The 23,999-nt window shown below is 38.8% G+C and overlaps 3 long non-coding RNA genes across 4 annotated transcripts; all 3 read right to left on the bottom strand.

Annotated features, from left to right (window-relative positions):
• Positions 1-4,559: 4,559 nt before the first annotated feature.
• LOC146556060 (uncharacterized) lies at positions 4,560-7,919 on the bottom strand. Of its 2 annotated transcripts, none has more exons than XR_014888955.1 (3): positions 7,271-7,919; positions 6,953-7,071; positions 4,560-6,866 (listed from the first exon to the last, which is right to left on the bottom strand). It is a non-coding gene; the product is annotated as an uncharacterized LOC146556060 (long non-coding RNA). The 2 variants fall into 2 exon arrangements; XR_014888954.1 differs by having other exon boundaries at positions 6,953-7,063.
• A 2-nt stretch (positions 7,920-7,921) lies between these two features.
• Positions 7,922-9,737, bottom strand: LOC146556059 (uncharacterized). Its single transcript, XR_014888953.1, has 4 exons — positions 9,220-9,737; positions 8,899-9,035; positions 8,587-8,809; positions 7,922-8,468 (listed from the first exon to the last, which is right to left on the bottom strand). It is a non-coding gene; the product is annotated as an uncharacterized LOC146556059 (long non-coding RNA).
• Positions 9,738-18,844: 9,107 nt separating this feature from the next.
• LOC146556058 (uncharacterized) lies at positions 18,845-23,943 on the bottom strand. Its single transcript, XR_014889002.1, has 4 exons — positions 23,911-23,943; positions 22,925-22,956; positions 21,781-21,807; positions 18,845-19,194 (listed from the first exon to the last, which is right to left on the bottom strand). It is a non-coding gene; the product is annotated as an uncharacterized LOC146556058 (long non-coding RNA).
• Positions 23,944-23,999: the final 56 nt, after the last annotated feature.

Genomic DNA, 23,999 nt, shown 5'->3' with positions numbered 1-23,999 from the left:
CTCTCTCTCTCTCTCTGTTACACACACACACACACACACACACACACACACACACACACACACACACACACAGGGAGAGAGAAGTAAGTTTCTAGGTCAGCCTGGGAGCTGCTGAATTTGAATCCACCAATCAGAGAGGCTGTGTACTTTTTCCCGCCAAAACTGGTGCCTGCAGCACACAGAGAGACACAGGGTTATTGCAGTCTATTTCTCATAATACTATATTAAGCACAAATCCTATAAAAAGCAGAAATAGGATGATTAAGCATAAACACTACATTTAGTAGAAATACTATGTTTGAGCAAAAATCCTATAAAAAGCAGAAATACTATATTAGGCACAAATCCCATAAAAAGCAGAAATAGTATGATTAAGCATAAATACTACATTTAGTAGAAATACTATGTTTTAGCACAAATAGTATAAAAAGCAGAAATATTGTAATTTAGCAGAAATACTATATTAGGCACAAATCTTATAAAATAGCAGAAATAGTATTATTTAGCACAATAGTAATAAGTTAAACAGAAAAATTGGAAAAGCAAAATGGACAGCTGAAAAAATGCTGAACATGCTGAGGGTCCCTCAAATATACTTGTTAAATGAAAAAATCAGCAAAAAAATGCACAGGGAGAGAGAAGTAAGTTTCTAGGTCAGCCTGGGAGCTGCTGAATTTGAATCCACCAATCAGAGAGGCTGTGCACTTTTCCCCACCAAAACAGGTGCATCTGTTTACACACGCAGCAGCACAGAGAGACACAGGATTTTTGCAGTCTATTTCTCATAGTGACGACTCCCCTCAAACAAATGACCGTAATTTCCTAACCGTAGGGGCTAGAACGGTCATTCTTACACCGTTTTGTTCAGAAGAGATGGGGGAATCTTCAAGTGTTGACAATTTAATATTAAAATATGAATTTTTAGAGATATATGACATGGATGACTTGTTGACTTAGAAGCCACGAATTCCCCAATATGCAAATTTGAATGCCTGAGACCACATATGTGATTGGCTGGCTGGGAAGCCGTGCAGGCCCTGATTTGTGGATTTGAATTCCTCAGCCCTCAGATATGATTGGCTGGCTTAGAAGCCACGAAGGCCCCAATATGCAAATTTGAATGCCTCAGGACACTTATTTGATTGGCTGGGAAACTGTGCAGGCCCTGATTTGAAAATTTGAATGTCTCAGTCCTCACAGAGGATTGGCTGCCTGGGGACCTGGCAGAAATATATAGAAATACTATTATTAAGCATAAATACTACATTTAGTAGAAATACTATGTTTTAGCACAAATACTATAAAAAGAAGAAAAACTATAATTTAGCAGAAATACTATATTAAGCACAAATCCTATAAAAAGCAGAAATACTATATCAGGCACAAATCCTATAAAAAGCAGAAATAGTATGATTAAGCATAAATACTACATTTAGTAGAAATATTATGTTTTAGCACAAATCCTATAAAAAGCAGAAATACTGTACTGTGATTTAGTAGAAAAACTATAATTAATCAGAAATACTATATTTTGCACAAATCTTATAAAATAGCAGAAATACTATGATTTAGCAGAATAGTAATAACTTACAAAATTACAAATATGGAGGCATATTGAAACAGAAATGCACAGAGGGACACACAAACACAGGCCCTAATCCAGTCAACCAGTCTAACTATATTCAATTTAAATCCTACAATGACATGCTGCCAAATAAGGGCAGGGTCCTCTCTCTCCCACTAAACACACACACACACACACACACACACACACACACACACACACACAGACAGACACAGAGGGAGAGAGCTGCCGAATTTAAATCCACCAATCAGAGTGGCTGTTTACGTTTTCCCGCCAAAACAGGTGCATCTTTTTACACACGCAGCACAGAGAGGCACAGGATTATTGCAGCCTATTTCTCATAGTGAGGACTCCCCACAAACAAATGACCATAATTTCCTAACCGTAGGGGCTAGAACGGTCATTCTTACACCGTTTTGTTCAGAAGAGATGGGGGAATCTTCCAGTGTTTACAATTTATCATTAACATATGAATTTTTAGAGATATATGACATGGATGACTTATTGACTTAGAAGCCACGAATTCCCCAATATGCAAATTTGAATGGCTGAGGCCACATATATGATTGGCTGGCTGGGAAGCCGTGCAGGCCCTGATTTGTGGATTTGAATTCCTCAGCCCTGATATGATTGGCTGGCTTAGAAGCCATGAAGGCCCCAATATGCAAATTTGAATGCCTCAGGACACATATATGATTGGCTGGGAAGCCGTGCAGGCCCTGATTTGAAAATTCTAATCTCTCAGTCCTCACAGAGGATTGGCTGCCTGGGGACCTGGCAGAAATATATGGAAATACTATGATTAAGCATAAATACTACATTTAGTAGAAATACTATGTTTTAGCACAAATCCTATAAAAAGCAGAAATACTATATTAGGTACAAATCCTATAAAAAGCAGAAATACTATATTAGGCACAAATCCTATAAAAAGCAGAAATACTATATTAGGCACAAATAGTATAAAAAGCAGAAATACTATAATTTAGCAGAAATACTATGTTAGGCACAAATCTTATAAAAAGAATAAATACTATAATTTAGCAGAAATACTATATTATGCACAAATCTTATGAAAAGCAGAAATAGTATGATTTAGCAGAAATACTGTATTTAGCACAAGTACCGAAAAGTACCAGAAATACTATGATTTAGCAGAATAGTAATAACTTACAAAATTACAAATATGGAGGCATATTGAAACACAAATGCACAGAGGGACACACAAACACAGGCTCTAATCCAGTCAACCAGTCTAACTATATTCAATTTAAATCCTACAATGACATGCTGCCAAATAAGGGCAGGGTCCTCTCTCTCCCACTAAACACACACACACACACACACACACACACACACACACACACACAGAGGGAGAGAGCTGCCGAATTTAAATCCACCAATCAGAGTGGCTGTTTACGTTTTCCCGCCAAAACAGGTGCATCCTTTTTACACACACAGCACAGAGAGGCACAGGATTATTGCAGCCTATTTCTCATAGTGATGACTCCCCTCAAACAAATGACCATAATTTCCTAACCGTAGGGGCTAGAGCCGTCATTCTTACACCGTTTTGTTCAGAAGAGATGGGGGAATCTTCCAGTGTTTACAATTTATCATTAAAATATGAATTATTAAAGATATTTGACTTCTAATGCACCACAACTGAGTAGAGCGAAGCAAAAACTGCCTTGACTTGCCCTCAAACAACTCTTTGTAACTCTAAATCTATTTGGAGTATCGATATCATTCTTTCACCGTAAGAGACAGCAGGCGTTGGTGAACAGTCATGGAAATTTTCAGGTCTCTGTGGAAATCCAACAAAAAGTTATGACGAGAGAAAAAAGTGGTTCATTTCCACAGTTTGAAATCTGAAGAAATCTGAGCGAAGGACGAATTTCCTACCCTCAAACAAGTCCAACTCATTTCAGAACGGTAATAGGTGAGAAAGAAATTCTTGAATTGTGAGCGTCAGGAGTGTCTGAAGATATACCGGGACAAGCCTCATGTCTTAAAGTCGCTTCGTTAAGGAGATATGACGATTCGAATATGCCTCTCATTACAGAAATCCAGCGATGATTTTGAACAAGCTCTCCATTGACTTTCTATGCAGAGTTTTGAGACCTTGTGTTGGTCTGAGGAGATTTGCCAAAATTCTATAAATCCCACAACAATGATAGTGACATTTTCTGAAAGCCAGCAAAAATACCTACGTTTTGATGTATAATTTGTGGAAGTTGAGTGAAAATTGAGCAAGTAGCAAACAGTTGTTCGGACATGAAGAGAAGGCTGCAAAAGCTTCAGTGTCACACTGGAAGCCAAGAGCATAGCAACCATAACAACGCATGTATTTTGTGAAAAATCACAATTTTGCAACTCAAAACTTTAAGAGGCATAAAAGTAAAACGGTAAAATATTTGAAAAAGCTGAAACATACATGAATAGCCCAATAATTTGTGAACATTTTAAAGTTTGAATGGTTGTTCTAGGTGAAAATTTGAGGAAGTAGTTAAGTTTCAAAAACAAGCAAAATTTAGCAGAATTGCTGAAGTTTCCCATTAATTTCAATGGGACAAATTAAAGGAAAAAAGTGGAATATTTTAAAAAGTATAATAGTTAAAAATACCAAAAGATATAGCCGGAAAGATCAAAAATAGCTGAATAGTTTAAAATTTGAACGGTGAAAATCGGCTGAAAATTGTGGAAGTAGTTCTACGGCGAAAAGTGTACGGAAGCAACTAGAATAAAGTATAAAGAATAAAGAGAAACAGGAACTCTATAGTGTGGATGCTTAAGCATCCACACAACTAGAAAAATTTGCATTTCCTGCGAAAATGCAGTGTGGATGCTTTAAAGCTGAAGCTGCATGCAAAAACTAGCTGAAAAAGCTGAAAAGTTGCAGAAATTGTAAAGCTGAAGCTGTCTGCTGAAGATAGTTGAAAATAGCTGAAGAAGCTGTAGAAATCAAAGCCAGTTTTTAAAAAGTTGTTGAAATTTTAATAACTTTGCAGAACAACATCAAGTTAACAAAAATGAAATAACTTAGCAGAAATGCAATAACTTAGAAGAAACATAACAATTCAGCAGAAATGTTGTAATGTACCAGAAGCTACAACTTAGCAGAAATGTAATAATTTAGAATAACATAACTTAGCAGAAATGATATAATTTAGTAGAAAATTAATAACTTGGCAGAAATATTACAACTTATCAGAACTGCTATAATTTTGCAGAAATGTAATTATTAGGAAAAAACTGTAAACAGATAAAAGCTGAAAATGATGACGTAACCTCAAAGTTACTTGTTTAACTGTGAAAAATGACCAGAAACATTAGAAAAGGAAGAAAACCAATTCAATTAAATTTATATAGCGCCAATTCACAACAAAAGTCGCCTTAAGGCGCTTCATAGATACAGAGAAAAACCCAACAATCATATGACCCCCTATGAGCAAGCACTTTGGCGACAGTGGGAAGGAAAAACTCCCTTTTAACAGGAAGAAACCTCCAGCAGAACCAGGCTCAGGGAGGGGCGGCCATCTGCTGCGACCGGTTGGGATGAGAGAAGGAAGACAGGAATACCAGCCAGCAGATAAACTGATGTGAAACAAAACCAAAGTAAAATTGCAGAATTTACACAGTTGGTGAAATGTAAAAATGGCAACAAAAAACCCCCAAACAAACAAACAAAAAAACAAAAACAAACAACATTTAGTTAATAAATGCACAAGATGATTTGATGATAAATATGGTACCAATCTACAAAATACTGTCGAAATGAAGTCCACATTGTGATATATTTCAGGTGTGGAGAGTCACACAGCTAAACAATCGATGTGCATATTTAAAGAATCAAATAAAGAACATTGTTGTGGAATAAATTACAGTGAATAATAATCACTGCCCTGCGTTAGAGAGTGACTTATGATGTGGTATTAATTGGCTTAACTTTACCTCTAACAGCTTTTCACATAGTGCTGTGACCAGGGTGAAATCCATCATAAAGTAACTGTAAACAGTAGAACCATTAGCATGAATGTTATGGTTCTACTCTGATCAAAACTCAAGTCAGCTGTGTGACCTGATATAAAATAATAAAGAGGAACACATATAAATGACCTTTATGAACTTTTCAAAATGACTTTATATGTCTGACCCATTATCTATATATATTAGAGCAGATGTGGAAAACCACTGTTAGACCTACTCTATACTAACACAAACACAGTCACAAATTCATTGCTAGTGTGACATGTGGTCCTTTTTGCCTTTGACCAATGATATGCTGGTTACTTGGACCAGTTTAGTATTTGCTGTCACAGAGGAATGTTAACCATAAATCCAAAAGACAAAACTGAAAAAATATGTTAATTGCAAACATGTTTTTGCTTAGTAAAAGGATTGAAATTACATGGAAACTGTCACCTTAAAGCCTCATTGTAAATATCATCACAAACAGATGTTTTCCACACGGTTAACAAAGCTCCACCACATCCAATCACTGCATATAAATCTAAAAGAAAACAACAACAAATAAAATGTAATTAACACAAGTGAAGTCTAAGGAGCTTGGAAAGAAAAGCGTCTGGACTTCTTTGAGTTCCTTGAAGACGTTTCACCTCTCATCCGAGAAGCTTCTTCAGTTCTAAGGGTCAATGGTGGAGAGTCCCAGATTTAAACCCAGTGGGAGTTTCTCCCCAAAGAGGGACAAAGAACCTCCTGATGATCCTCTACCTAATCACATGAGCCAAGGTGTGAAAGTGGGTGTGGGTCCCAATCAGCCAGGGTTTTGGGTGAGCTCATTGTGAAACCTGGCCCCACCCTATCATGTGATTTCCTGAGGTCAGGAAATCACCCACGCCCACTCCCAGGATGTGAGTGGATGTTACGGTGTCTGGGGAGGGAACTCAAAACTGGATTATAGATGGCAGACAGTTGGTGTTGTAAACCACCGCCTCTGTTCAAAGATGGTCGCTCACAGTGGACGTAAATGGCTTCTTTCACTCCTCCATCCTCGCTGCACTGTACAGCGTACACCACATTGTTAAGTTTGTGTTTAGGAGTTTTGTCTTTCAGGTGAACCAGTTTCTGTCAAAGTGTGTTGCTGGGTCTAAAGTACACTGGGATGTCGCATTTGGAGAAAACTCTCCTGAGTTTTTCTGATACACCGGCTACATAGGGGATGACAATGTTGTTGTGTCTGTCTTTCTTATCCTCCCTCGCTGGTGTCTGATGTTCTTTTCTGTGAAGCTGGAATGCAGGCACACTGGACGAGCTTGTTCTAAAAAATACAGAAAAAGGAACATTTTATTTGTGTTAAGGCCTAAAAACTACAAATAAGTTATACAATGAACAATATTGAAATACCTTATAGGTGCTGCAGGCCACATAACCAGAATCCAGAGCAATCTCACACTCGCATGATGGTGAGGAAAGACATGAGCTCTGCAGGGAGGTTTGAATGTCTCAGTTGGGACACTGAAGAACTCAGAAGACAGCAATACATGCACAGAGAGACAGAGTAGAAAAAGCATAGATTTGTAATCCATAATGTGAATTAAAACTCAAAAAGTGTCAACAAGTATAATCATTTGAGTGTGGAATTATTTATGCAATAAACAGGATTTTAATTAATTAATTGAATTAAAAACACTGACATTTTTTATCAAAGATAAAGAATCATACCTCTCTCTGCTCTGAGGATCACTGAGCATCTCTGACAGGAAATACAGTTTCCTCAGTAGGAGTCATCATTGATGGTCTCAGAGGTTGTAGTGTGGCAGCATGATGATGGTCTCCAGATCAGGGAGGAGGTCAGGTGATGGGTGTGTCATCTTCTCCATTGAAGACACACTGGTATGGCAGTTCATAACACAGCAGTCTCCTTGTGGCATGTAGTTATCTGTGCAGTCCAGCACTGATGGATCAGGTTTGGCTCAGCAGTTCATGAAGATGGTGTTAAGATGTTGTTGTTTCAGCTGAGGATGGTGAAGTTTGAAGGTTTTGCCACAAAGGAGACTGTGCCCTATCTGAAAAAATATATCTACAAAACAAGTGCTTTTAACACCACCCACCCAGCTCAGCCCCCAAGTGTCTATGTAATGCTGGTATGGGGTGTCGGTTACTAAGTCTAATTAGTACATAGGGGATGACAATGTTGTTGCATCTGTCTTTCTTATCCTCCCTCGCTGGTATCTGATGTTCTTTTCTGTGCATCTTTGCTGACTTTATAAACGCCCAATTAGGATAGCCACACGTTTTGAGTGCTTCCTTTACATGTGTGTGTTCCTTCTTTTTCCCTTCAGGCTTAGAGGGAACATGTTCTGCCCGGGGGGGGGGGGGGGGGGGGAGGGATGTGTCCTAATTACTCCAAGTTTGTGTTCCAGAGGGTGATGGAAGTCAAAGAGGAGGTACTGGTCCGTGTGTGTGGGCTTCCGGTAAACTTCGATGTTGAGTTTGCCGTTCTCTTCAATGTGCACAGCGCAGTCCAGGAAAAGCAAACAGTCGTCCTTTGTGTCTTCCCTGGTGAACTTGATGTTTTTATCCACGGCGTTAATGTGCGCAGTGAAGGATTCCACTTCTTGCCTTTTGATTTTGACCCAGGTGTCGTCTACATATCTCTACCAGTGGCTGGGTACTCTTCCTTTGAAAGAGCCAAGAGCCTTCCTTTCCACTTCCTCCATGTAAAGGTTGGCTACAACAGGTGACACAGGGGAACCCATGGCACAGCCATGTTTTTGTCTGTAGAAACCCTCGTTGTATTTGAAATATGTAGTGGTGAGGCAGAGGTCTAACAGTGTGCACATCTGATCGGGTGTGAAGTTGGTCCTGTCTTCCAAGGAGCTGTCTTCTTGCAGTCGTTTTCTGACAGTCTCCACTGCCTCTGTAGTGGGTATGCAAGTGAAGAGAGAGACTACATCTAAGGACATCATGAGAACCTTCACAGACATGACACAAGGGAAGACTTTTGATTTAATAACTAAGCTTAAAACAAGTGTTACCTTTGAATATTTGTGGGAAAAATCTGATGCTACCCCAAGAATACAAAGCCACACTGGAAATGATGACAGGCTTGCAGCCCTCTGTCTTCCTGGAGTGAGGTGCCCGATCAGTAGAAGTGAATTGACAGAAGTCAGTGTCTGTAAGAGTGGCCAAACACTGATACTCTGTCCACTTGCGTAGAGTCTAAGAAGCTGGAATGCAGGCACACTGGACGAGCTTGTTCTAAAAAATACAGAAAAAGGAACATTTTTTTTGTCTGTAGAAACCCTAAAAACTACAAATAAGTTATACAATGAACAATGTTGAAATACCTTATAGGTGCTGCAGGCCACATAACCAGAATCCAGAGCAATCTCACACTCACATGATGGTGAGGAAAGACATGAGCTCTGCAATGAGGTTTGAAGGCCTCAGTTGGGACACGGAAGAACTCAGAAGACAGCAATACCTGCACAGAGAGACAGAGTAGAAAAAGCATAGATTTGTAATCCATAATGTGAATTAAAACTCAAAAAGTGTCAACAAGTATAATCATTTGAGTGTGGAATTATTTATGCAATAAACAGGATTTTAATTAATTAATTGAATTAAAAACACTGACATTTTTTTTTATCAAAGATAAAGAATGATACCTCTCTCTGCTCTGAGGATCACTGAGCATCTCTGACAGGAAATACAGTTTCCTCAGTATGAGTCATCATTGATGGTCTCAGAGGTGTGTAGTGTGGTAGCATGATGATGGTCTCCAGATCAGGCAGGAGGTCAGGTGATGGGTGTGTCATCTTCTCCATTGAAGACACACTGGTATGGCAATTCATAACACAGCAGTCTCCTTGTGGCATGTAGTTATCTGTGCAGTCCAGCACTGATGGATCAGGTTTGGCTCAGCAGTTCATGAAGATGGTGTCTGAAAAAATATATCTAACAAAACACGTGCTTATAACACCACCCACCCAGCTCAGCCCCCAAGTGTCTATGTAATGCTGGTATGGGGTGTCGGTTACTAAGTCTAATTAGTGCATCAGAAAGCGGGGGCTACACCTAAAGCCCACACTTTTTGATGTCTTTGTTTATTAGCAGCTTTTTCCAGCTGCTCAGAGAATTCTGACTTGGCCTTTATCCACCCAAACCCAAACCCACCCGGATAAAGGCCAAGTCAAACTCACACACCATACCAGCATTACATAGACACTTGGGGGCTGATCTGGGTGGGTGGTGTTAAACTGTAGTCGGGAACTATCAGAAAACTATCCATTTACTTCTAAATCAGTTTTTATACATATTCTGTAAGCTGTACTAATGTTTTTCTCTACATAATGTATCATTATAGACATCTCTGGTAGCCTAAAGATAGTTTATAACTTTTGACATTTTTTACCTGTAAAACATGATAAGCAAAAACTCATTCATCACAAAAACTTTTGATTCTACAAAAGCTACTATAATCAAGAAAATATAATTGTCTGTATTTATTCATGTGACCCATATTAAATACCTGCATTTATGTGGGATTTATTTATTTACTATTTCATATTTTCAAGCCCTTGGAGGGGAAGATCTCGTTTGTTGAGCTACATACGTCACAGCAAAAAGATTTAGTCATTTAAAACATGAGAATAAAAGAAATGATGTTGGTTTAATAAATGTTGCAGCACATTTCAGATCAGAGGTGCATGATAGCAGATGTTCTCTGCTCTGCATGAAGTTCAGCAATGATTTGGTGAAATGATTAATAACATTGCAATAAGAAAGGGTCTTCTGACAGACAGAGTAGGGAAGACCCTTTTTTCAATGAAAAATATTTTTCATGCTCTACAATCAGTAAACTCTGTAACAAACATGATCTGTAATTGTTTCAAAACTCACCAGACGACTTCATGATTGGCTCGAGGACAGGACACAAAAGACAGGGTTGTGGTAACTGTAATATGATCTCAGAACACCTGAATACAGACATTTCTGTGGCTGAGAAATAAAAATGAGGTCAAGCAGGGTGTTCTTGTCTGTAGTGGCAGAAGTGATCAGCTGTGAATACCCTCTCGACTGAAACTGCTCCAGAATCTGTTTTCTTCCACTCTGCAACTGGTTCTCATTAAAATCTCCACACACAATTATTGGGTGACAGTCCATTATTTCAAGTGAATCTAAAAGACTTACCAGGTTTTGCATGAATGGTGTCAAACTGTAGTCAGGGGGTCTGTACACAACAGCAATGAGTGCAGGGAATGGAGCCTGAACCTTCAACACTAAAAACTCAAGATCAGTGACATTATGCAGATACTGTTTTACCTGAACCTGAAAATGATTCCTCAAATACACAACAACTCCCCCACCACTTCTGCTGGCCATGTGAGGAAAGTTTGTGTAGGACACATGTCTGTTGCATTTGAACATGGTGTAGCCATCCAAATGAAGACTGTCTGCAACAAAGGAGCCTTGAAGGTGAGACTCAGTGAGACACAAAACATCTGCTAAACACATTTCATGATGACTCTTGATGTCACTGATGTGAGATGGCAAACCCTCTGTATTGTGATGGATCAGTGTAAGAGTGTCAAGTCTGCTGGCTGTTTCTCTGACCTGAAGAAGAGGCATCATTTCCTCAACACTGGCTTGTCTCATGGTTTGGAGCGCTGCAGTTACCTCGGGATTGGCGTAAATCTTTTTCTCATCCAAGTCCTGCAAATAGAGTCCACTGAGAGACGTCACCCTGCTGAGAGCAACGTAAGCCATACCTGGTTCAAAAATGTTCTTCATTGAAACTACAGCTGTCTGTGTTGTAAGACCCTGAGTTTTGTGAATTGTGCAGGCGAATGCTAGCTTTACAGGAAACTGTCTGCGTACCGCTCCTTTAAACTTCAGACTCTCCTCTGCTCTCTCAATGTAAACAAGATCATCAGATGCTGCATTAGCACTGCGGTTGTGTCTCATAGGCTGCCGGTTGTCCATCCTGAGCCCCAGTTTAATTATGTGTCCATCATTTTCAGATCTCACCACCTTTACCAGTATACCAAAAGCACCGTTGACTAAACCGTTTAGTGTGTCCAAGTTTCTGGTCAGCATGACTCGAGCTCCTTCAGCAACATTCAGAGTGTCAGGTAAATCATTTCGCCCACCTGTAAATGGTTTGTCTCTTCGTTCCATTCTGCCTGTACATTTATCCTTCTGGAAATCGTCTGCATTGATTATTATGATGTTTGAATGAAGCTTCTTCAGGGTATCTATGTTGTGGGATTCCACATTCTTGTTGGTGGCATAAATGTGTAAGACCTCAGTTGGACATTCTTCTGGTGCAGTCACAGCCTGTGACAACAAATCTCTGTCGCACTGAGAAAGCTCATCTGTCTTTTCTTTGACTCTAATCCTGTTCAGCATCTCTGCAAAGGCCACATCATCTTTCTGACGCATGATCTCGGTTAGAGTGATCATCTGAAAATGTTCCTGCCATAGGTCAATCTGTTCTGGATCGTAAACACAGAGAGGTTTAGACTGTCGCACTGGTGGCAGCTGGTAAAAATCTCCAACAGCTAAAACTGACATTCCACCAAAAGGTCTCTGAGTGCCTTTGATTTGTTTCAGTCTTGCATCCACATAGGCAAAAAGGGGTTTTGAAACCATTGAAATCTCATCAATAACAATAATTTCAGCATTCATCAGCTCAGATCTGACTTCATCCAGTTGGTTACCAAGTCCTTGAATGGGTGGTTTCAGACTCCTGGGTAGTTTCAGTAGAGAATGTAATGTAGAGCCATTGATAGAAAAAGCTGCTGTACCGGTAAATGAAGTCAGTAAAACAGTTGGATTTGATATGTCAGCTTCTTCTGCATTAGCAGGCAGTCTGCTCAGGATCTTTGATGCTTCAGAGTGAATACACTTAATCAGATGTGACTTTCCAGTTCCTGCACCACCATTGATATAGAAGAAAAATGGATCTGGGTTCAAACCACAAACTCGCTGAATACACCAGTCTCTTATGGCATAGAACACGCAGGCCTGCTTCTGGTTCAGATTCTGATACATTACACGTACCACGGCTGGATCTACTGCAGGTTGTTCTCTGATGGCTCTGATCTCTGTTACAGCATCAGACTGACGACTGTAGTCGGGGACATTCTCCTGTTCGTTCTCATCATCAGAATGTCTCTCAGGAAGATTCTCATCGCATTGCAGCCTCACAACTTCAGATTCAGGAGCAAGATTACACCATTCATCAATCACAACATCCCTATTTTGTTCAAACTCTTCCAGTGCACTCTCAATATCCTCAGAGTTCTTCTCATACTTGTCTTTATTTCTTTTCACAACCCTTTTCACAGACTCACTGTGGTCTGAACATGGAAGTCGTACAAAACCTGAGTTGTAGAAGGACTGATAGGTTTGGAACCCTTGTGGTTTCAGTTCCTGCTCTGATCTGTGTGGAAGGTAAAGTCTCAACAGTCGACCATAATATTGCTCAGGATCTTTTTCCTGTGAACAGTGGTAATATCTGATTATAGCTGGTTTATCATTCTTTCGCCTTTGTACAAATCCAAGCTGGTTTAGAAGAGGAAGCACATCTTTTCCTTCATTTGGACCACTCACCAACCTGCACAATGCAGCAAAATCAGCCAGTGACATTTCCTCATATTCTGGGGTCTCAGGTCTGCATTTGTATTTATCACTCAAACTTGTCATCCAAATATTACAACTGTCGTGTGTTGTGCTTTCCAGGAAGCTCATGGGCCGACTAATTTTTACTGGGTTATCATCTGTTGGTACAAATACAACACTGCGGGAACATTTTTTCATTTTTAGGCCACAGACTCGAGTCACACACTCCTGTGCGCTGATTTCTCTCTTTTTTGAGTAAGCCTGCATCACAGCTCTCATTTCATCACACTCATTGACGGTGTTCTTATCAGAGTTGTCAATAACTGTCTTCAGGTATTCAGAGAGGCCAGATTCTTTCTTTGTTATATATTTACAGAGGTATTCTATACATGAATAGGCATTCAAAATGAATGAGACATCTAAATTAGAGTTCCAGGCTTCAAGCAGGTCTGGGTTGTAATTGTTGATCCAACACTCATTTGGGTCACGTTTCAGAATCAGAGCTGTTTTCTTGTTTATGTCTTGGAGGCATTGTTCATACTCATTCATTGTCAAGTTGCATCGTGACAGAATCTGCTCTATGGTGAGGGAAGCAGCTTCAGGTTCCTTCAGCAGGTTCAACAAAGGTCTGAGTTTGGCTTTTGCAGCTTCAGTGTCTGAATCCTCATCCTGTCTCACAATCATTGTTCTTGTGGCTGGTGGTTTGGGAAACCCAAATCTACAACCAGAGTTCACACTCTTAAAGCATGTCTTTGTGTGGTTTTTGCTGTGCTTTTGTAGCTCAGTGACTTTTTTGTGCAGTTCAGGTTGTTTTTCTGGATCAGGGAGTTGAGCTGAGATGTATCTGTCAACAAAGTCACAGACAGTTTGGTCGTCATCCACATCTGCTTCTACCTTTTCTCGAATCCACAGCAACATGTGTATATGTGGACTACCTCTGTGCTGGAACTCAACTCTGTAAAAGTAATCAATGATCTCACCAAGAGGCTGTGCAGGAGAAAAAAGCAAATCTCTGAACAAAGCCTCAACACGTTTATCAAACATTCGCATGGTGGTTACTGGATTTGATCTTAGAATTTCACACTTTTCTGACCAGTCCAGGGCTTCAAAATCAACCTCTTCACCTTGCTGTCTCTTTATTGCTTGAATCACTTCAGGCCATCTCATCTCAGCAGCAGAGAAAGTGACAAAGAACTGAGGTGTTCCTATTTGGCGAACCATGCTGAATAGATCTCTGGTAGTTTTCTGCCAGTAAGCTGGAGTTCCTCTGAGTGGCTGCATAAATCTGATTGCATCTTTATTTCTTACCAGCTTCTCTACTTCTGTCTTACTTTGTAACATTCCTGATGTGATTTTGCGTCCATCTTTGGTCATAGTTTTACCTTTCCTTAGCTGTATTGTCATGCTGGAATTAGCCAAGTGTATTTCAGTGACAAACTGTGAGAAAAACAGGTAATTTGTGTCTTTAGCAAATCTTGCATCAATGTTGAAAAGCCTTGACTTGAAGTAAGCACTTGGTGTGAGTTTAAGACGTCTCTTTTCATCCAGTGTATTCTGACCAGTAGGGAACTGCACAGGAAATGCCATGGCTTCCAAATGAGGAGTTCTGAAGAAGCTAACAGGATTGTTTCTTTCTGCAGGAGCCACACAATATGTGTTATCAGTGAAACAGAGAATCTCTTCTGAAATGTCAACAGGCTGCAGACAACTTTCTAGAGCAAAACCTCCATTGTTCAAATCACTTTCTGGTTCATCTGGATTTTGTTCCTCTGGTTGTTCATCACAAGATTGCATATTAATATCTTGGTCACTTTGAGACTCACTTTCACACAAAAGGGCATCTTTTTCATAGTTGTCAATTTCCATTAAATCTTCTTCATTATAATCATCACTTGCCATGCTGGCTTCATCACTGCTGTCATCATCAGGTAACGTTGGATCACAAAGCAATGCATCATCTCTGATAATAATATCTGTGTACTGTGGATGAATTTGTTTCAGTTTACGCAGAGCTTGAATGAGTTTAGACCAGGTGACAGTCTGGAACAGCTGATGGCCTTTGTAGCACAGTCGTCTTTTCAGCTTTATCCTCATGATCTGTGATTGGCTTCTGATCCTCGGTAAACTGTCAACTGTTTGTTGGACCTCAGATGGTACACACACCACATTACCACGTATGAGTCTCTGTCTCCCCTTTGGAAGAGGAATAATCTTAGCAAATGGTATGCATTTGGCAATCAGATGTCTCTCCAGAATGTTGAGATCACAAAGTTCAGCTGGAATATCCTGCAGTTCTAAACCATTAACAGCAGCAAGCCTGGGCATGCATCCACTTTTGAGGGAACTGTGACATGTGTGACAGATATACTCTTTTTTTCTCTCAACAGGAAAGCTGCAGTGATCATTACATGCTTCATCACACACATGAACATATTTACCAGTTAGACACTGATGAGCTACAGTCTGGTGTTTTGAGTAATTTTGTCTTTTGCAGATTTTTACCTGATTAGGAAAAGAAGCTTTTAGACAAACAGTACAAACATAAGATGGTGCTGACTTAATGTTTGATCTGAAACGAGATATGGCCTCATTCATTAAAGTGTTCTCTGGATGACACTGTAAAGTCTCAGCTGGTCGATGCATCTGGCGATATTTCCGTTTTATGTTCATTGCACATCTGATATTATGCATCTGTCTGAAAGAAAAACTGTTCCAATATTTTACTCTCATTCGTTCTCTCATATTGTCCTTGTGTTGTTGCTGAAATTGTTTTTCTTCTCCATACCGCTTAGTCATATAAGATCGTTTTTTCTGTTTAAAATCTTCGCTTTTTTTATATAGGTTATATACATATGACCTCATGTAAGCTTTATGTTTCTCTCTGAATCCAGCACAAGTTCTGTATATTCTTCTTATACGCTCTTTTTGCTTATCTCTGAATATGGGAGACTCTCTATACGTTCTTGTTATACGTTCCTTCTGCTTTTCTCTGAATAGGGGATTGTCTCTATATGTCCTTATGACACGTTCTCTTTTTCTCTCTCTAATTTTAGCACTTTCTCTATACATCTTTCTCAAATGTTCTCTGTGTTTCTCCTTATAGGTAGCATTTAATTTATACAGCTCATTTTTGTACAGACTCTTTTTCTGTCTGTGATCAGGATCATTACACTTCTTAGTTGAGTTTTTTTTCTTTGTTTTGAAGCTTTCATCAAACCTGTACATCTGCCTTTCTTTCGTCTTCTGATTTTCCTTTCTCTGTGGTAGCTTTTGTTGGGTCAATAATCTTCTCCTCATTTTTTGCCTTTCATGTTTACTATATTTCAGCAGTTTATCTGAGAGTTCCTCTGTTATCTTAGTTGAACTGGAGGCACTGTTTGAATCATTCTGAGGAACAGAATCTGATGTTACCTGAGTGTCTCTTACAGAAGATGCAGAGGTTTCTATTTCTAAATAATCAGAAGGACGATTGTTCAGCTCAGCAGCTGGCTCATTTGAATAATCCACTCTGGATGACATCACTTCAGTAGCTAAAGTGTCGGCCACAGTTTTCTGTGTCTGCTCAGTGGACTTTGGAGTTTCAAATTCAGGTTCATTTAAAGCTGGTGCTGGAACAGTTGTAGCTGTTTGTCTGTTTTCATCAGCATCTCTTTGGTCAGCAGCGTTTTCACTGTGAAACTCGACAGGCTGTAGCTCATAAGTGCAGGTTGGTGCGATGCTAAACATTCGGTACAAACGTTTGATCCTGTCAATCATGTCATTAAGACGTGTGAACTTCAACATAACTGCAGTTCCACCACTTACACTTGGCGATAATGGCATACCAGTAGACTTACGTGGGTGAGGGTCAAAATATGCATATTCACCTGAAGTCAGCCTGCTAACAGCGATGACTGTTCCTCCCATGACTAGCAAAGCATAGCGAACGTCTGAAGCCAAACACTGTAGTCCCTGTTCAAGGCTCGGAAAGTGATCTGTACCATCAAATGTGCCGTAATGAGCAAACTGAGACATGTCGACTTGATACTCGTGTCTGCGGCTGGTAACAACTGAGGGAAGCTCATCGCACATCGCAGGCTAGAAACACACTGTTCACAAACCTCAGTCTGGCATCTGAATAGACGGCATGGCCTTTGTCCAACACACGGTTTAGATCTGCTCTGGTAATAAATTCATCCTCGTGTAAGAATGACAGGAAAACCAAACTGTTAGCCATGCATTGCTGATTCCGGTACTTTCCATACCTAGGAGCGGCCTGGCTTCGGGAAGCACAGACGCTACTCACTCGTGGACGACTTTCACTGTTTGTAACCTGTACATGAGACTGTCCTGGAGCTTGTCCATCATGCTGTGTTTGTACAGTTAGCTGGGGTTTAGTCTGGATTACCTGCATAACTTCAGGCTCTGGGACAGACACTGAGGGAACACTTCTCTTTACCACATCTGCATAAGACACTGTGGCTGTCTCTCCATCATGCTGTGTTTGTACAGTTAGCTGGGGTTCAGTCTGGATTAGCTGCATAACTTCAGGCTCTGGGACAGACACTGAGGGAACACTTCTCTTTACCACATCTGCATAAGACACTGTGGCTGTCTCTCCATCATGCTGTGTTTGTACAGTTAGCTGGGGTTTAGTCTGGATTACCTGCATAACTTCAGGCTCTGGGACAGACACTGAGGGAACACTTCTCTTTACCACATCTGCATAAGACACTGTGGCTGTCTGAACACTGCTCTGCACTTCTGTGCTGGGAAAAGTTGAAACACACACCTTTACCTGCTCACTGCTCTGAGAAACATTCAGCTGTTCTTTCTCCTTCTGACGTCTAAGCTTCTGAGACTGAGACCTTTGACCTTTTCTTGGCATTTTGCTGAAGTACAACCTGGAGCTTATGTGGTTATACACAAATGTAAACAAAACTGAACCTTGAAACACAGAAAAACGTATAACTCCTCAAATTACTGTTAAATCTGAGAAATGCACTATTATATATAAAAAGCTGATTTTCTACTCCAAACTCAAAATAAAGGAAATTCCAAGTTCTCTGGAAACAATTTGATCCGTTTTATTGTAGCTCTTTTTGAAACTGTATAATTTTACTTATATATTTTTAACCAGACTGGTAAATAATTACAACTTCTGTAAAATGATATACAGAATAAATCTCAACAATCAACAGGCTATAATAAAAGTCTTAGCTCTTAGGAGAGTTTATGTAAATCTTTCAGATATCTAAAATTGAAATCAAATATATGGAGCTTTGGTGGTGTGGTGATAAGATGACTGGTGATGAGGATTCTTCAGCTGGATTTTCTGCAGCAGTCAGGAAACAGGAAGTCCTCAGGCGCTTCTCGATGACAATACTAACTGAATACTTACACTGAGTGACAAAATGGGTTTGTCCTTAAATAATAGTACTATAAACTTGCAGTCAAATGTTATAGCCAATGAAACAGACTAACAGACTGGATCTAATTTATTATTTATCTGAATGTATGTATTACAAAATAACCAGATTATCTTATTACAAATAAACTTATAAAAAGGTGATATTTTATACAATTGATCAAAGTAAGCCAAACTAGCAGTCCAAACTAAAGTCTAATGCAAAATTAAAATGACAAATGTAGGGCTGTGTAAGTAGTTTCTACTATAAGTTGTACTGTACTGTAATTCTACTACTGTATATTCAACTTGTAATTTCCAGCAAAATGACTGAATGTGAGAGAGTTTAAAGACAGGAAAGAAAGAGCAGTGAAAGCAGAGATCTCTCAGAATTCTGTAACAGATAGATTGGATTCTGAAAAGGATTTCTGAAAACTTGGATTCTCAAATTAGATAGAGCAGTAGAGATAGAGGGATACAAGATGGAATGGCTTTCAAATTAGATAGAGCGGTAGAGAGAGGGATACAAGATAGAATGGCTTTCAAATTAGATAGAGTTGGGAGAGTGATAGGATAGACAGAATTGCTTATAATGATAGAGAGAGAGAGAGGATCTTCTGCAGCAGGTCACCTGTAAGACACAAAAGGCCTGGAATTAGTCATATTTCCAACATGCTTGGATTTACCATACTCTTCAGACTATATGGCACACCTAAAATCCTGTCATTATCTCAAAAACATACAATGTGCCTAGTGTATCGATTCTGGTTATGCTTACTGACCTCAAACGGGATTTCTGTGGTACACAGCGCTCAAAATTCTGTCAAATATTTTAGTAATACTTCGGTAAGCTACAAAGCTGCGCTGCTTGATGTATTGTCAGAGCATTATGGCTACCATAGTCAGGACCCTCGTAGAGTAATTCGTACGGTGCTTCAACATAACATTATGGTGTGTGTACAAGGACCTGGCACGTGCTAAGAGACATGCTTATGAAGCAGATTTCAAACTGATCAACCGATGAAGAGTTTGATGGATTTGTGGATGAGGAATGAACTGAAAAAGTGAGTGTATTGTTCTGTATTTTATGTGTTACAACTGAACAGTGTTGAGAGTTGTTTGTGAATGACTTGAATAAAGTTTGACTTATCTGACTGTTTTGTTTGGCTTAATCTGCCTTAAAAACAGGCTTGTTTATTGACATTATGCCTTATAATCTCAAAAATACAGTACATGTAGGGCTTTAAATACTAAAGACTTCTACAGTAAATTATTGGAGTAAACAGAATGACTATGTTTAACAAATGATGGTGGAACTGTTATAAGGACATTTTTACGTTCTATTAAAACAATAAACTAAGTCTAAACTCAAACCAAGACGTGCTGCTACAGTAACTTACTGTAAATATTATATGGTCCAACAAAACCAACACACTGAGGTTACAGCAGACAGTTTCAGGTCACTCTGTATGAATTTTGGCAAAATGAGAAATTTGGAGACAGCTAGTTTCTACACAGCAGTTTCTACATATTTCAGTCACATTTGGGGCATGTTTGATACACAGCAATAAGCACTACACTAAATCTATAATAAACTTATCATAGCTGATATTAAGGCCTAATTAGCAAAATTTAGTATGATGATAATTTCTTTGTAGATCATTTCATGATAAAAAAGAACAGAAGTGAGTGCTGTATCTGAGCTGTTGCATGTAAGATCTTTGCTGGAGATTCCCACATTTCTTAAACAAACAAACATGACTTTCAGACACAGTTCATCTTTTGTAAATTAGGGCAGGATTATTTTCAAAAAACAGCCTTGATAAAAATATCAAGCCACTATAAAATGTCTTATGTTTATGTTTTCATCCCACCTATATTTTGCAAGTCATTATGACAAATTACAAAAAGCAGTTTTTAGGCAGTGATTTAAGGGAAGAAGCTTTTGAAATCCACAATGCCCTACCACCAGTGGTCTCAAACTCTGGTCCTTAAGGCCTGGTGTCCAGAAACTTTTCTATGTGTCCCTGTTGCAACACACCTGAATAACATTAGTAGGTCATTAGCAAAACTCTACAGAACGTGACTGCATGCTGAGGTGGTAATTCAGCCATTTGATTCATGTTATAGCAGCTCATGAGTGAATGAACATGATGCAATGAAAGTACTTTTAGAAGTACATTTTTCCAAACACTTAAATTACTTAAATTTGAGTAGTCTTAGGGGATGTCACTTCAGCACACAGTGAAATTCTATCCTCTCACTAATGACCTACAAATGTTATTCAGGTGTTTTGTAACAGGGACGCATGGAAAAGCTTCAGGACACCGGCCCTTGAAGAGTGGAGTTTGAGACCCCTGTCCTATGTGAATATTTAATTGTCCCTAAACTGCTAGTCGTGAGCTGCTCTAATGTGAAACAAACACATATAGTTCTGTAAAGGTTTACAAAGAGATTTCTAAGGATCTGGAGACCCCAGAAAACAGAAACCCTCCCAGATGTTGTAGCTGAACAGGCAAAAACAAGTTGCCTAATAATATCTCGATGATAACCAAGAGCTGTGCTGACTAACTGCACTAAACTGAATCATCTATAGTGAGAGAAAAACACCAGAATTAAAGTCAAACATGGTGCTGTTACTGTGATGTCCCAGAGTTCCTTTACTTACTACTTCAGGACCTACATCAACTCATCAGGTTCTGGGCTTAAGTTTAATCACACTTAGGATCTGAAGCACACAAGCAAGTCCAATTGAATGAATGAAACAAAACACATGGTGTAAACAAATCAGTCTGGACTTTAATGAAATTAAGATTCTTGGTATGACTTGAAAACCCTATATTGGGCCTTAATTAAGACTTTTTTCTTTTCTTTTTTTGCCTGTCCTGTTTGGATCTAAGTAAGACAATTCTGAAATTATAGTGGACCAAAATCAACCAGTGATGTAAACCAGTCATTACCAGTTACTGTAAATGCTTGATGGTAATTGTTGCTATCAGGGCATCCACAGCTGGGTATTAGAGACCAACATGTTTTTACATTAGACCAGGTTGTTCTGGTTCAAAAATGAAATCATCACTTTAAAACTGCTTTTTGTATTTATCCAGGTCATCCTTGTTAGATGATTTGAAACATGTGAAAAAAGCATAAACAAAATAAATCTGCAAGGAAGAAAGACCTTTCTCAGCACTGTACCGCAGACAAAACCTTTACTTACCAGACTTGAGACGATCAGATCAGTATCCTAGAGAAAGGAAACAACACATCAGATCACTGTTTAATGACTTAGACTGTTGAACCTCTTCGCACACAATCCAATTTACTGTGACATGAAATAACTAGTAAAATCCTCAATTTCTTCAAGCCTTTATGAACTCACTGTAGTCTGAAGAGGACAAACTTTAGTTACAGAGTCTCACATGGCAATAACATGTGTAATAAAGGCATGCATACTACAGAAGTGCAAAGAAGAGGCACCAATATTTGTTGGTACAGATTATGGCTTTTTAGCTCCATCATTTTCTATCACAAGTCAGTGTTTAATAAAGTGTGGAAAAACCACAACTGTTACAATCAACAGAAAACCTCACCAGGTTTTAGTTCTGATCTGAATATGTAAATCCTAAAATACATGTAAATTCTGACATGTTATAGTAACAACAGTGGCACACCATTTTGCAATTACAAAAAATATAATAAAAAGTCCTTCCATTGTACCTGTTGGCAGGAATCTTTTTGTATTTTGCAATATTTCCCTTTTATATAAAAATTTAAACACATTGTATCAAGCAAATTATTAAGAAACTGATTTAAACTTGGTGTATATAAATTACACACAGGCTTTAACATACACAACATTGCCTACTCACAACTCTGGTTCTCTGAGTTTTTTATTATTGCTTAAATGTTTAACCTACCACTTCTGTTCACTCAGGCAAAAATACTTCTATAGTGGTCTGACTTTAATGTAATACATAAGCAGAATATGAATGAAGATATAAAGCAACAACTGTGGTGCTCTTAAGTGTTTAAGCTACCACTTACACTAACTCACCTAAAATGCGTTCATAGTCGTGTCTGCTATGTAAATCCACAAACAAACGGAGAACACAAACAACTGTATAAAAACAGTTGTTTGTGTTCAAACATAAAAATCAGACACAAATGGCCTGTTAAACTTCAGGGACAGTCAGAGGTCATGTGTGGGGCCTTTGCTGCTACAAGGTATAAATTCTGACCATTTGTTTTTGCTCATCAATAAATGGTAATGTCACAAAAACCAAACTATGTTAGGTAAGTTGCTAAACATGTTACACAGTGACAATGTCATATTACTGCAGTTACAATTGCTGCTTACTTACCAGCAAACGCAAAACCAAAGTTCTGTTTCACTCTGTAACAAAAGAACAAAAATACAGAATCAGACAACTAAAATCAGCATCAGAGTCAATACTGCATCACAATCTGTAGTGAAAAAAAAATCAGTTAAATTCTTTGTTTACAACAGCTTTACTATAAACACCCCATCTTCTCTTTCTGCACCTTATTAAAGATTTCTGTCTTTATTAAGGTGATGTGTCGTTTTATCAATCTGCAATAAGCCACAGAAATTCCTCATTAACGTAAAGCTCTAATACTTTGGTGCTATTACATAACACAGCAGATACCACAAGCAATGATTTGCTCGCACTGCACACTTGATCAAATGATAACATCACAGTTTCAAAGCATGCAACAATCACAAATGATACTTGATACTATAAATGCTTGATGGTAGTTCTTGCTATCAGGGCTTCCACAGCTGGGTATTAGAGACCAGCATGTTCTCACATTAGAACAGATAGCTCTGGTTTGGTTTTCTCTGCTTCATACGTGAAATCATCACTTTAAAATGCTTTTTTGTATTTATTCATATCATCCCTGTTAGATGATTTGAAACATGTGACAAAAAAAGCATGAACAAAATAAATCTGCAAGGAAAAAAAGACTTTTCCCAGCACTGTACCTCAGACAAAATGAACTCACTTTAGTCTAAAGAGGGCAAAATTTAATTGCAGTCTCAAATGGCCTTAACATGTGTAATAAAAACAATAATTACTACAGAAATGCTTTGATAAGCCTTTAAAATTAAAATTAGACATAAATGGCCTATTAAACTTCAGGGACATTTTTAGGGACACTCAGAGATCTATTGGGGGGGCTTTACTGCTTATAAATCCTAAATGTGTTTTTGCCCATGAGCAAATGGCAAGATATCACAAAAAGCCAAACTATGGTATATACATTGCTAAACATGTTACACAATCCCAATTTCATATTGCTTCAGTTACAATCACTGTTTACTTACCAGCAAAGGCAAAACCAAGCTTCTAGTTCACTCTGTGTAACAAAAGACAAAGAACAAAAATACAGGATCAGAAAACTCAAATCAGCATC

The sequence above is a fragment of the Mchenga conophoros genome, linkage group LG16 (assembly GCF_057382185.1).
Source record: "Mchenga conophoros isolate Kocher_MC1m ecotype Shallow Benthic linkage group LG16, M_conophoros_male_GT1.1, whole genome shotgun sequence".
In the NCBI taxonomy this organism is placed as follows: Eukaryota; Metazoa; Chordata; class Actinopteri; order Cichliformes; family Cichlidae; genus Mchenga; species Mchenga conophoros.
The sequence above is the reverse complement of the archived record's forward strand: the minus strand, read 5'-3'. Positions and strand labels throughout refer to the sequence as shown.